Here is an 11,274-nt window from a genome sequence, read left to right as displayed (position 1 = left end):
ATTCGATTTGTAGTTAGCAACTAATTTTTCGTTGCCAAATAATCAAGTATTTATACCCAAGTTTAACGCTACGATTCTGATGCTCCCACCCACAGCTGAGTGTGTAGTCGGGCGGAATAGTCGTTTGCCGAACATCATCCAATGCGTGGTTGACCCTGGCATTGACCAATGGGGATTTTTGTTTCGATTGTTTATTTTTTATTTGGAATTATTTTCATGTATTTCCGTAGAATTCGCCAATCGGTCGACAATTTTACTTTGATAGTCTTGGCGCTCACGAACGAGTTTGTTTACGAAACTTGGCAGCTGAACGCGCTTTTTCTCGTTCACTGGCCGGAAATTCTAAGTATGTGACTACTATTTACTAAGCTCGCATTTGCTTTTTTTAATTTTATGCATTCGTATGGAAAGCACCCCCTTGTATTTGCGCACTAGGAATGGTGTTAAAGCATAGAAATCCAAACTTGTGTGCGTAGCGAGCGAAAAATTCATCAAAATTTCATCTGATAGTTTATTACACAGGTGGTGTTGTTGTTTTGAGCTGTGAAAATGAAGTGAAGCACTTACACTAAGCAACTTATAGTTTATTTGCTTACAGGCGTTTGTGCGTATGTAAGTCAGCTTCTGATGGCCACCTTAGCACGGCGGTCGTTTACATCCAGTCAGCGCGCAGCTGTGACTTGCCAGCTGTCATTTATTAATTTTTGTCACGTTTTCTATAATTGTGTGCATGTCTCAGTGCGGCGCGTCGATTTTAAATTTCAGGAATTATTAATTAATATTTACAAATAAATTAAGTTAAGTCTACGCACCCTGTTTTCGTCTACCTGAGTACGACGTGCAACTACTTGATTTTAGAGTACTGCCTTTAAATCTTCTAAGCAACTGAAAGTGTTTTAAATACATTTTCATCCGTCTGCCCAGCTGCTTAATATCCAAATAGATGTTCTAAATCATAGTCCTTTTCACTCCGCCACTCACCGCTCCAAATGCAATTCAAATTCATTTCCGCGTCACTTACTTCCATTTCATTTGGGTTTTATGTATGTCTGTGGGAGATCAACTAGCAGGTACCGTTACCACACCACATTACTCCACTGCACTCTAGTCTAGCCGCCCAGCAACGCCCAGTTGTCATAGCATCATTTGACACTAACTTACGTTTGCTCATCCCCGTCTACCTTTTGCTGGTGTGCGATTTTTTTTGCATTCTTTACTGTTCAGTATTCGTAAAACAGCTGCCCCGATGGCAATAGCTGCCTCTGCCGTTTGAGTGGTTTTTGTTTTTTGTTTGATAGCTGCCTCGTTTTTGGATTGTCAGTCGTATTAATGCCAGTTGACCGATTTGTTGTCATCGCTCCGTTGTAATATCAGCTCACTCAGCTCTAGTTATTTGCAACTTTATCCACTTACCAGACTACCTTTGCCCTCCCCCACCATCCCTCCCACTACTCTGCACACCACACTGACTCCTCACTTTTCAGATGTGCAATCAACTGAGCAGGGCCTACGGAAGTGAACCACTTCAACACCCTCAGAGGTATTCCGCACATTCAAACTCACTTGCCGCATCCTCTCATACACAGACTTACTTGCAAATATTTACTTATATATGACATCGGTACATATACATTAGAGTGTCCCAAAAAAATTAAAGTGTTTTTTTTTTTATCGCATATCCTCTTATTTTGTTTGAATGGTCTCAAAACATCTAAAAATAAAGTTTCGTCTATTTAGAATCACGGCAACGGCAACCCGTGCCGAGTTGCGTGGAAACCTGTCGGTACTTGTATAACCGGGCGCGCGCGAACTGTCAGATTGATTGCGTGTAATTACTTGTTTGTTTTATTGGTGACAGCAAACACATATAAGTAAAACCCTACATGTATTTGTTGTTGCGTTTGGTCCAACCATCACGTCAAAATCAGCAAGCAAATGTAAACATACGAATGTAAACATACCAATACATACAAACAAAACATATCATTTTGACGTAAGCCATACCTACGGTGAAAAATTCAGCTGGGTGAATGCTGTCACCTTAATAAATCCACCTTGGTAATCGCGTTTTTTTCGTGTAGTCAACATGTCAGTGAAGTTACGAAGTTCCAAAAAGGAGATATTTTTAATAGGGGACGTAAAACATCAAATCACCGGTTCTAAACTTCCCTCTAACGGGCAAGTACTGGCAGTTTTGTTCTATAATATTCGTGAAGTGAACTTAAGTGTCAATGAAAGTGCAAATCTCACAATTCGTGAGTGTATTATTTATTGGGAAAAGGCACGTATACCGACCAGATCAATACCTAACTGTGTTAAGAAACTAGTTAACTTATACCAAGTTTGGAGAGAATTGCAAAAAAACTCAAGAAGTGTTTGAACAGCGTCGACAGGAGTTTGTTTCAAACTTAAACAATTCGTTTGACATCGCACATGCCGATGCCCTTCAATTGATTAAAATAAATGAAGATAAGATCTTCTTGCAGCGCCAAAGAGAACCAGGTCGGCCTGGTCACTAAGCCGGAGTGGACAAAAAAGTAACAAACAAAGAGGAAAGGACGCGCCTTAGAATCATCGAGGAGGAAAAGCGACGTGCTAAAAATTTTCTTCCTTAGCACCATCAACGTCATCTTGTGAACCACCACTAGAAAAGTCATCTTCTGATTCTGAAAAAATAGAATTAGAAGCGCAAGAAAAGCCTCCTCTCAGCCCGATAAAACTTCTATGCGGAAAAATATCATAACTCTCAAGTTAGTTGCCGCATTACACAGGTGTCAGTTAAGTGTGAGGAATTCTGTCTTTATAATTGAAGCTACTATTGAGGCTCTGGGGCACAATACGGATGAATTCCCTATAAGCAAGTCCTCCATCCATAGAGTTCGTACGGAAATGCGAAAAGAACGGGCTGAAGCTATAAAAATGTATTTTCAAAACAAGGTCCCGGACACGATAACTGTCCACTGGGACGGAAAACTGTTGCCAGCTCTAGATTCACGTAAAAGTGAAGAAGAACGCCTACCGGTAGTTATTACATACGACAATAAAGAACAAATTATTGCTGTTCCTAAATTTCATAGCTCGACAGGAAGGGAACAGGCAGATGCAGTTTGGGATGCTATTACTAACTGGAACCTTGAAGACAAAGTGCAGATTCTCTAACATCTCTCTCTCTTCTTCTAACACAGGCCGCATAAATGGAGCATGTGTGCTTCTCGAACAAAGAAATTTAAGATTCGGCCTCCAGGTGCTATGCACCAGGCTCGATGGATGGCGAGAGCCATTTATTCATTAAAAATATCGTTACTTAGCTCTCAATTCAGAATTGCAATCGAGGATAAGGCAGCTCTGTTGGACGTATGTCTGTTCATCGTGACATCCTACGTAAAACCCTGGCTCCAATGTATTTTAGCAGTAAAGGCGTCGTATCAGGCTTTGTGTTTTTTGAAGGCCATGAAAAATTACGAAACAATAGAAAAAATCATTTCAAAAGCAGCTTTGCAGAAGTTTCGCCAGCATTTGTGGTATTTGAGAGATGAAGTATCTATTCTGGCTTTATTTGATGATGATGTCGATCTAGAAACTAAAGTAAAAATGATTGCTAACTTAACTAGAGAAAACCCAACAGCCCACAATAAACGTTACATTGCATCCAAAGAAGAACTCTGTGGCCCACTTTTTGGTACGTTTATTAAGCTTTGGTTTTGTTCTTTTACTAAGTTAGCTAATAGGTATAATTGATAACTGATCTATCTGTTTTAATTTCAGAGAAAAACATTGATGACTTCGTTTCTGTCAAAAGCAAGTTTCTGTTTAATCGACTCCAGATTGACGACAGTTTTCTGAAAAAGTGCCCCTCTTCGTGGCCAAATGATGATTTGTTTCTACAGGCTAAACGGAAGCTGCTAGGACTGAAAGCAGATAATGATATGGCAGAAAGAGCGGTTAAGTTAATGCAAGACTTCCATGGTTTGATCACTGTTCAAGAGAAGCAAAAACAATTTTTATTACGTTGCGTACAAGAACACAGCCAGGTATATCCCGTATATCGATGATTGATGTCCCTTTTATAATAAAAAGAAAATAAATACGAGACATGTGTTTTATTTTTATTTATTTAATTAATCTAAAAATTCAGTTAAACTTTTCTCTATTGTGAGCCTATAGCTTTCATACTAACTTTTAAACTTAAAGTTTGACATCAAGTCGGCACGGGTTAATGACACCCGGTCTCAATAATATTTTATATTTAAGTTTTTAGAGTCAAATGGAAAAAAAATAAAGGCTATGCGTATTGAAATTCAAAAAAAAAAAATCCCCCTTGTAGCCTAGGACACCCTAATATACATATATATATGTATTCCCATATACATATACACATATAATATGTACGTACTTGTTAGCAAGTGTCCACCGCTTTGCTGACTGTGGTGGACCGGTACTTGGTGAGGTCCTGTGGGTTGCCATCTGCAATCGAGCGTTAAACTTTCGATTTGTTCGCAAAAATTCTTGATTTTTTTTACTGCTCTGCTTCACATTTCTGTTGCAAGTGCATTGGTCTCTTTGGTTTTTGGCATTGCGTCCTTCTAAGTGCTTTTTGTACTTTTTCCCATAATATGTCTTCTGCAACATTCTTCTTCGCCCATTTTAGCCTTTTTCACTTTTATAAATTAGAATGCTTTGATTTGTTCATTTGTTTTTATTTTATATAGTTTTTATTCCCATTTTAATTTTTTTTCTTTTTTTTTGCTCCTTAATAGTTTTGCAATTTTTCCATTGACGATTCAATGGATTTTCACTTTTTCTTTGCTTTCTAGGTGCTTTTATCTGCTAACGATTGCAAGCATTTTCCTCTTTTTATTTCTGGTTTCTTACGTAATAAAAGTTTAATGCATCGATAAAGTGGAAATTCGCAATTTTTCGTTGCTTCCTCTTTCACTCGACTTCGATAAGTTCGATATTTAAAACAAAAGAATCTGCAATTCTCCTAATGCTGAAGGATAACGAAGAGCATAAAAAGTGATGTATTTCGAGTTGGACTGGGAAAGATTTATTCATGAATGGGAGATGAAGTGCAGCGGATGAAGGTGTGGATGCGGATGATTTGAACATTATCTATACGGGGGCAGGGGCTGCAAGGTGTGTAATAAATAAAAGTGAGTATTAAATTTCTCAGAAGCATATGCAGGTGTATCATTTGCTTATCGATTAAGTTTGTAAGCTCTAAGCTCTTAATTCTCAAATTTAAATTTACGACATGCAAGTAGAGCAGTGCGCTAAGTACTCTTTTCACTGAGAATATATTTGTACATAGTTTAAAAATATTTATGTAAATCGTTACATTCCTTCATGCGTATACGTGCATGTTATTTTACGATGTTTCTAGCTCAAGTGGGGATTTGTGGAGACGTAACCTGAATGTCAATTATTCCACCTAAGTATAAATAGTTTGCTGGCAGTTAATGAAGTATAGTGCGCATATGCCATATGTATGTAAATAGATATTAAATTAAACTTTTATAGTTACATTTTCTTTTATGTAAAATATCCAGTATATAAAACCGTTCGCTCACTGAAAATGTGCTGCGCGCTACAATAAAAATTTCTAATTCTAGTACTTAAAATGTTTGTCCCATTTATTTCTTGAATAGCTCCCCTTGATGAGAGTTATATTACCCAAAGCGATTACAGCCGAGTCTAAACATACTCGTCGTTGGCTCTGCTCCCTCTTGCTAAGGCCAAGTGCGTTTAGTCTTTCCAGCACAGAGAAAACCTACTTTTTCTTTTTCCGATATTAGTTGATTCCACATTGCATGCTCTTCATCGAAGCTCAAGTGCTCGATTTCATTTCCATGATACGATCCTAACCATCCAAGTCTGGCATACCTTATCGGTAAACTAAATACAGGGTGGTCCATCGATCCTTCGACGCATGGATATTTTTTAATAGAAAGAGTAAATCTGCTACTAAACAGGTAGCACAACTGCATTTAAATGACTTTCACTGCCGGACTTACAGTAGGTCATTACGTGAAGCCAAGTTAAAATTGTTCAACACATTTTTGCGAGTTAAACCACTAAAATATGTTCTCAATAACAGCCTCGAAGTTCTATTTCAACGTTTGAATAGTCGAAGGCAATTGCTTACTGAACATTTTTCTGTCCTCCTTCACCGGGAGTCACATCACCATGGAGAAGGTGTTGCACAGTTTACGTCAGGAGGCATCCTATGATTGTTCTGATAGCAGTATTTTGACAGGTATTGAGCTTTGTCCACTGTGAATCAAGGTCTTTAAATATCGCCTCAACATTTCTTTATCTTTGCCCCAAGTGCTGCAGGCTAGCGATTTGAGCACCTTGTTGACATTCGGGACCTTGGTGGCATTTACGGTTGTATGCCATAAAAAGGAGAACATGTTGGAGGTGACACCCAAAATTTTGTTCTTATTAACGATCAGTAATGGTGTGCCATCGACTTTTCCTTTAGTTGCAGTTTGATCTCACCGTGGATTTAGTGACGGAAAACTAGAGATTCCTCGCAGTGAAAAAGCGAAACAGACGGGTGAGATAAATGTTCACTTTGGAACACAAATCATCGATGCCATTTGAGGACGCCATTAAAGAACAATCGCCAGCATAGGAGACCAGTTAAACCCCCGCTGGTGGTTAGGGGGCGACCTTCAGTTTCAGTGAGCGATTATGCTCTAACAAACACCTATTTCTCAAACACTCTTAGAGCCGCCTCATTAGGTGTTGGTATTGTCAATTAGGATAAATGTGACGAAAAACTAATGAAAGCTTCGATCGTCCAGAGAAATTTTCTTCTTCTTATAGGTATCTCTGCTCACTTTTTCCATTGGATTTCAAAGCTGCCCCTGGATATTGACCAAAATACTTGGTCCATATGACACTCAACGCGAGAACACTCAAAATAATCCCAAACTCAAAAAATGGGAAGTTGAGATAGAAATTGGAATGTAAATGTATTCTTCAACGGGGTTAAGACAGATCCATTTTTCCGCAGATAAATTGAATAAATTGAATCATGCCCGTCCTTCCGCATGGCGCAGAAGCTTGAACGATGACAACATCCGATGAAGCGACGCTTGGAGTGTTTGAGAGAAAGATTCTGCGTAAGATTTTTGGACCTTTGCACGTTGGCAACGGCGAATATCGCAGGAGTTACGTCACTCAACCATGCCGCCGAAAACATATCACCTGACCATTCAATCGACAAAGTCGAAGTTAATTGGTCAGCATAAATTTACCCTACTCATAAAAGTATCATCGCAATGCATTGTCGAAGTAACTCAATATAAGTGCAACGACACTTAGCAAGTATTGCGATAACACTTTGGCAATAAGTATTCTGATATGTGAGAACGTTGGCGACGCCGTAGTAGAAAATAATTATGCATCAGCAATAAGGAACTATAAATATAAGTACTTTAAAATAATGTATGAGATTATTCTTTTGGATTTTACCAAATAAAGAGTGTGACGAAAACCTTATTTGTATTTTTTTTAATTTGCTCCCTAAGGACACACATAATTCAGGCGATGGAACGATGAGCTATATGAGCTTTACGACGACATAGACATAGCGCAGCGAATAAAGATCCAGCGGCTTCGTTGGCTGTGTCATGTTGTCCGAATGGATACAAACGCTCCGGCTTTGAAAGTATTCGATGCGGTACCAGTTGGTGGTAGCAGAGGAAGAGGGCGGCCTCCTCTGCGTTGGAAAGATGAGGTGGAGAAGGACTTGGCTTCACTTGGTGTGTCCAATTGGCGCCGGTTAGCACGAGAAAGAAACGACTGGCGCGCTTTGCTAAACTCGGCCAAAATCGCGTAAGCGGTTATCGCGCCAATTACGGAGAAGAGAAGAAATTGAATAAAGTGTCAAATTGCATATCAGCTTTATTGTGTTAAGAAACAAAATTTAATGTATTGTATGTATGTAAAAATATTTTCTAATAGAAAGAATATTGGACTAATTAGTTTCGTATTTTTTGTTTATTTTGTCTATTTTGTGTTTGGCATTCAAAATTTAAAAATTAGTTTTAAGAAGTTGAGCTCAAGGGATATTTCGACTTCATAAAAAGTTTCATGGCCGACTGAAATTTCCAAGCAAATTGTGTGTGTGTGTGTTTTTTTTTTAATTCGGCCCTCAACTGTACTGTAAGTACTTATTGAAAAGAATATTTTTTATTTGATTATTATTTTATTTTAATGGTTGGAAAAAATAGTAAAAGACACAAAATAAAATATTTAAAATATTAGGTTATCTAACATTTTCAAAAAATTATTTAAACTCGTCCAAAAAGTAAAGAAATTTTTTGGCCACTCTCACTTTTTTCACAAGTTACTCTACTCTGTTACTAAGTAACAGGATCTCAGTATGGGACTGTAGTGTGAATGACTAAAATAAAACAACAGCTGACAATAAGGTGTCGTACAACGCAAAACAATAACAATACGAAAGCAATAATACAAAATATCCAAAAGCTGCAACAACAAATAGCTTATAAATGTATATTTGTGACGTCCAGTTCCGCACGCTGTACTAAAAATGACGAAATCACACCAGACCTTATCAGCGTTCGACGAGCGAGAGAATAAAACGAAATGAGCAGCAAAGAGTAAGAGATACTGTTAGTAAACAAATATTTTCGGCAGAAAAAACAAATGTTTAATATGGATAAGCTGCGATCATTAAGCTCCAGAGACGAAATATATTGTATTTGTGTGATTGTAGTGGGCACTGCGATAAAATTTTAAAGACTTTCGGGTGAACCAAAAAATTTACTATCTAATTATTATAACTTCTTTATGTCTTCTGTTGGCTACGTATGTATGCGAAATAGTATTTATTAATAAGAAGTGGTGTTTAAAATTAGAAAAAAAACTAACTTTTATTGTTTATAGAAAATTTAGTTTGACAATTATTGTAAAAAATTATGTAGGGACCTGGTGGGCAGTCATTTGCACGCATGCAGATAAGTTGTTTTGCTTTACCTACTTACTTAGTATACCAAACATGACTTTTGCAGGATGAGATTGAGATACTGAGACTTTCTGAGGCTGCCCCTGCTTTACCTACATTTGGATTATTAAAATAAAACATTTTTTTGGCATTTTGCTCAAATGAATAATAGAGCAAAAATATATTTTGCAGCACGGTAGAAATTTACATCGCAAAATTCTCCATTTGCACTACACCATAAGCAAAGAGGAAATAGGATGAGGATACCCACCTCTGGTGTAGCAGTACTATTAAAACATATTTGAGTAATAAGTAAAAAAAAAAAATGAATGAATGAAATAAAATATGCATACACATGATGTGTTAAATATTTGAGTTTATTTTTTAATTAAATTACAAATAATATAAATTATTTTAAAAGTAAAAAACCTCTGCAAGCCTATCAAATGCTGCGGGATCTACCGCCCAAGAAATTAAACGCTTGGCTTTTCAACTTGGCTTCGCCTTTGACATTCATCTTTTTAACGGGCTCAACTTAATTGCTACTGATCTACGCTGTTGTGACTGTAGCGTAGGTGGGCATAGGTGTCATACTATTGTTGTTGTATCAGTTGCTGGCCCTCCGCTCCTATTTCCTGATACATATATACATCTGGTTGGTTAAAAAGTAAACATCAGCAGCGGTGCCCATTATAAATTCTGATCAAAACTATATAGAAAGATATAAAAAACCTACATTTTTTATTTTTAAAGAAACTAAAGTATTATAATATAAATACCACTTGCAATAATCACGTTGCCTCTTGCCATTTTGATTCTCGCTCTTAGCTCAGGCACTTGTATATTTTTTCTTTGTGCTTTTGCAAAAACTTTGACTTATTTCCCCTTTGTTTTCCAGCAACCAAGTGACCGACCGCAGTTCGACCTTGCTGCCGCTTTGCCTTATATAAATATGTACATACGTACATTTTTTGTTTTAAATTTTTGTTGCTTTGTTTACGCACCACCCACACTCACTCTCTGCCGCTCACATAACTTCACGACGCTCACTCCTACCGATCAACCTGTCTGTCTACGCGTGAATTGTCTGACCAGCAGCAACAAACACGCGAGTAGTCCATTATCTCTCGAATTGGCTTTTAAACCACTACGCGCTATCGCTTTTGTGACGCCGAATCACTTCCCTGCTGTTGAAAGTTTCTTGCAGAACGCTTTTAAATATATTTTCCATTATACAGAGTGCACTGTGGCCGCTGGCAGTAATTTGCTGTTTGCCTGTTAAATAAAATTTATAATTTAATTTATTTAAAAAATTATTTTAAGAGTAAACATGCGAAGATGACGACAGAGCTTTTGCCGGCGGCCGCTGTCGATTTTGACTGCGTGTGAGGTGTAGACGTTCATTGTGCGGTTCACTGCAATGGTTTTTGAGAGCTGCATTAATTTTAAAATTTTTGTCTGGAACTGTCTGTGGCACTGGAGTGTTTTATTTACACTCATTTGCAAGTCAGCAAAGTGAAGAGCCGGCAAACAGTGCGCTCGCACCGTAGTGCGCCTAGCAGATTATTTCACTTGTATCTGCTTTTGTCTCGCACACAGAAAATCCGAAAATTGTCAAGTAAATTTTATGAAGCCACATGAAGGAATATGTATGTAGATCTTTACATATACACATACATATCTACTACTACTCTACTAACTGGCGGTTGAAGAAAAATATTATTTTAATTATAAAAAATGTTACTGCCTTTCAAGCAAAGTGCTTTCTTCCGTCCACCGACAGCCGAACTGCTGACTTAGCCCTTAGTTAATGTTGGTTTTTGTTGGCTTATGCAATTGAAATGCGAGAAATCCTTAAAGTAGTAGACGTTTTTTCCTGCAAGTTTCAGTATGGATTTTTGATATTTTTTCTCGTCACTTTTACCGAGTTGAATGAACATAAACACATACAGATATATACATATATAATATATATATTTGTATGTATACATATTTGGCTTCAACTTTAGCTAATGCACTTATCAAAAACTTTGTAATGAGAGATATTTCACAAGATTTTATTAAAGTTTGGAAAGAAACTAACGAACGGGAATTTAAAAAGAATAGCGCAAAATGTGTTTCTCTTATTTAATGTAGAGACTTTCTGTTAAGAAACTTGATATAATTTTCTATCAAACTCAAAGCAATACTATTCTACAAAAGTATAACGGCGAGAATATGTAATTATGTAATCATTGAAGAAAAATAATCCATCTGCAACATAGTAGTTTATTCGATAAAATGAAATCGCATAT

This window comes from Anastrepha obliqua, chromosome 3, assembly GCF_027943255.1.
Source record: "Anastrepha obliqua isolate idAnaObli1 chromosome 3, idAnaObli1_1.0, whole genome shotgun sequence".
NCBI lineage: Eukaryota > Metazoa > Arthropoda > Insecta > Diptera > Tephritidae > Anastrepha > Anastrepha obliqua.
The sequence above is the reverse complement of the archived record's forward strand: the minus strand, read 5'-3'. Positions refer to the sequence as shown.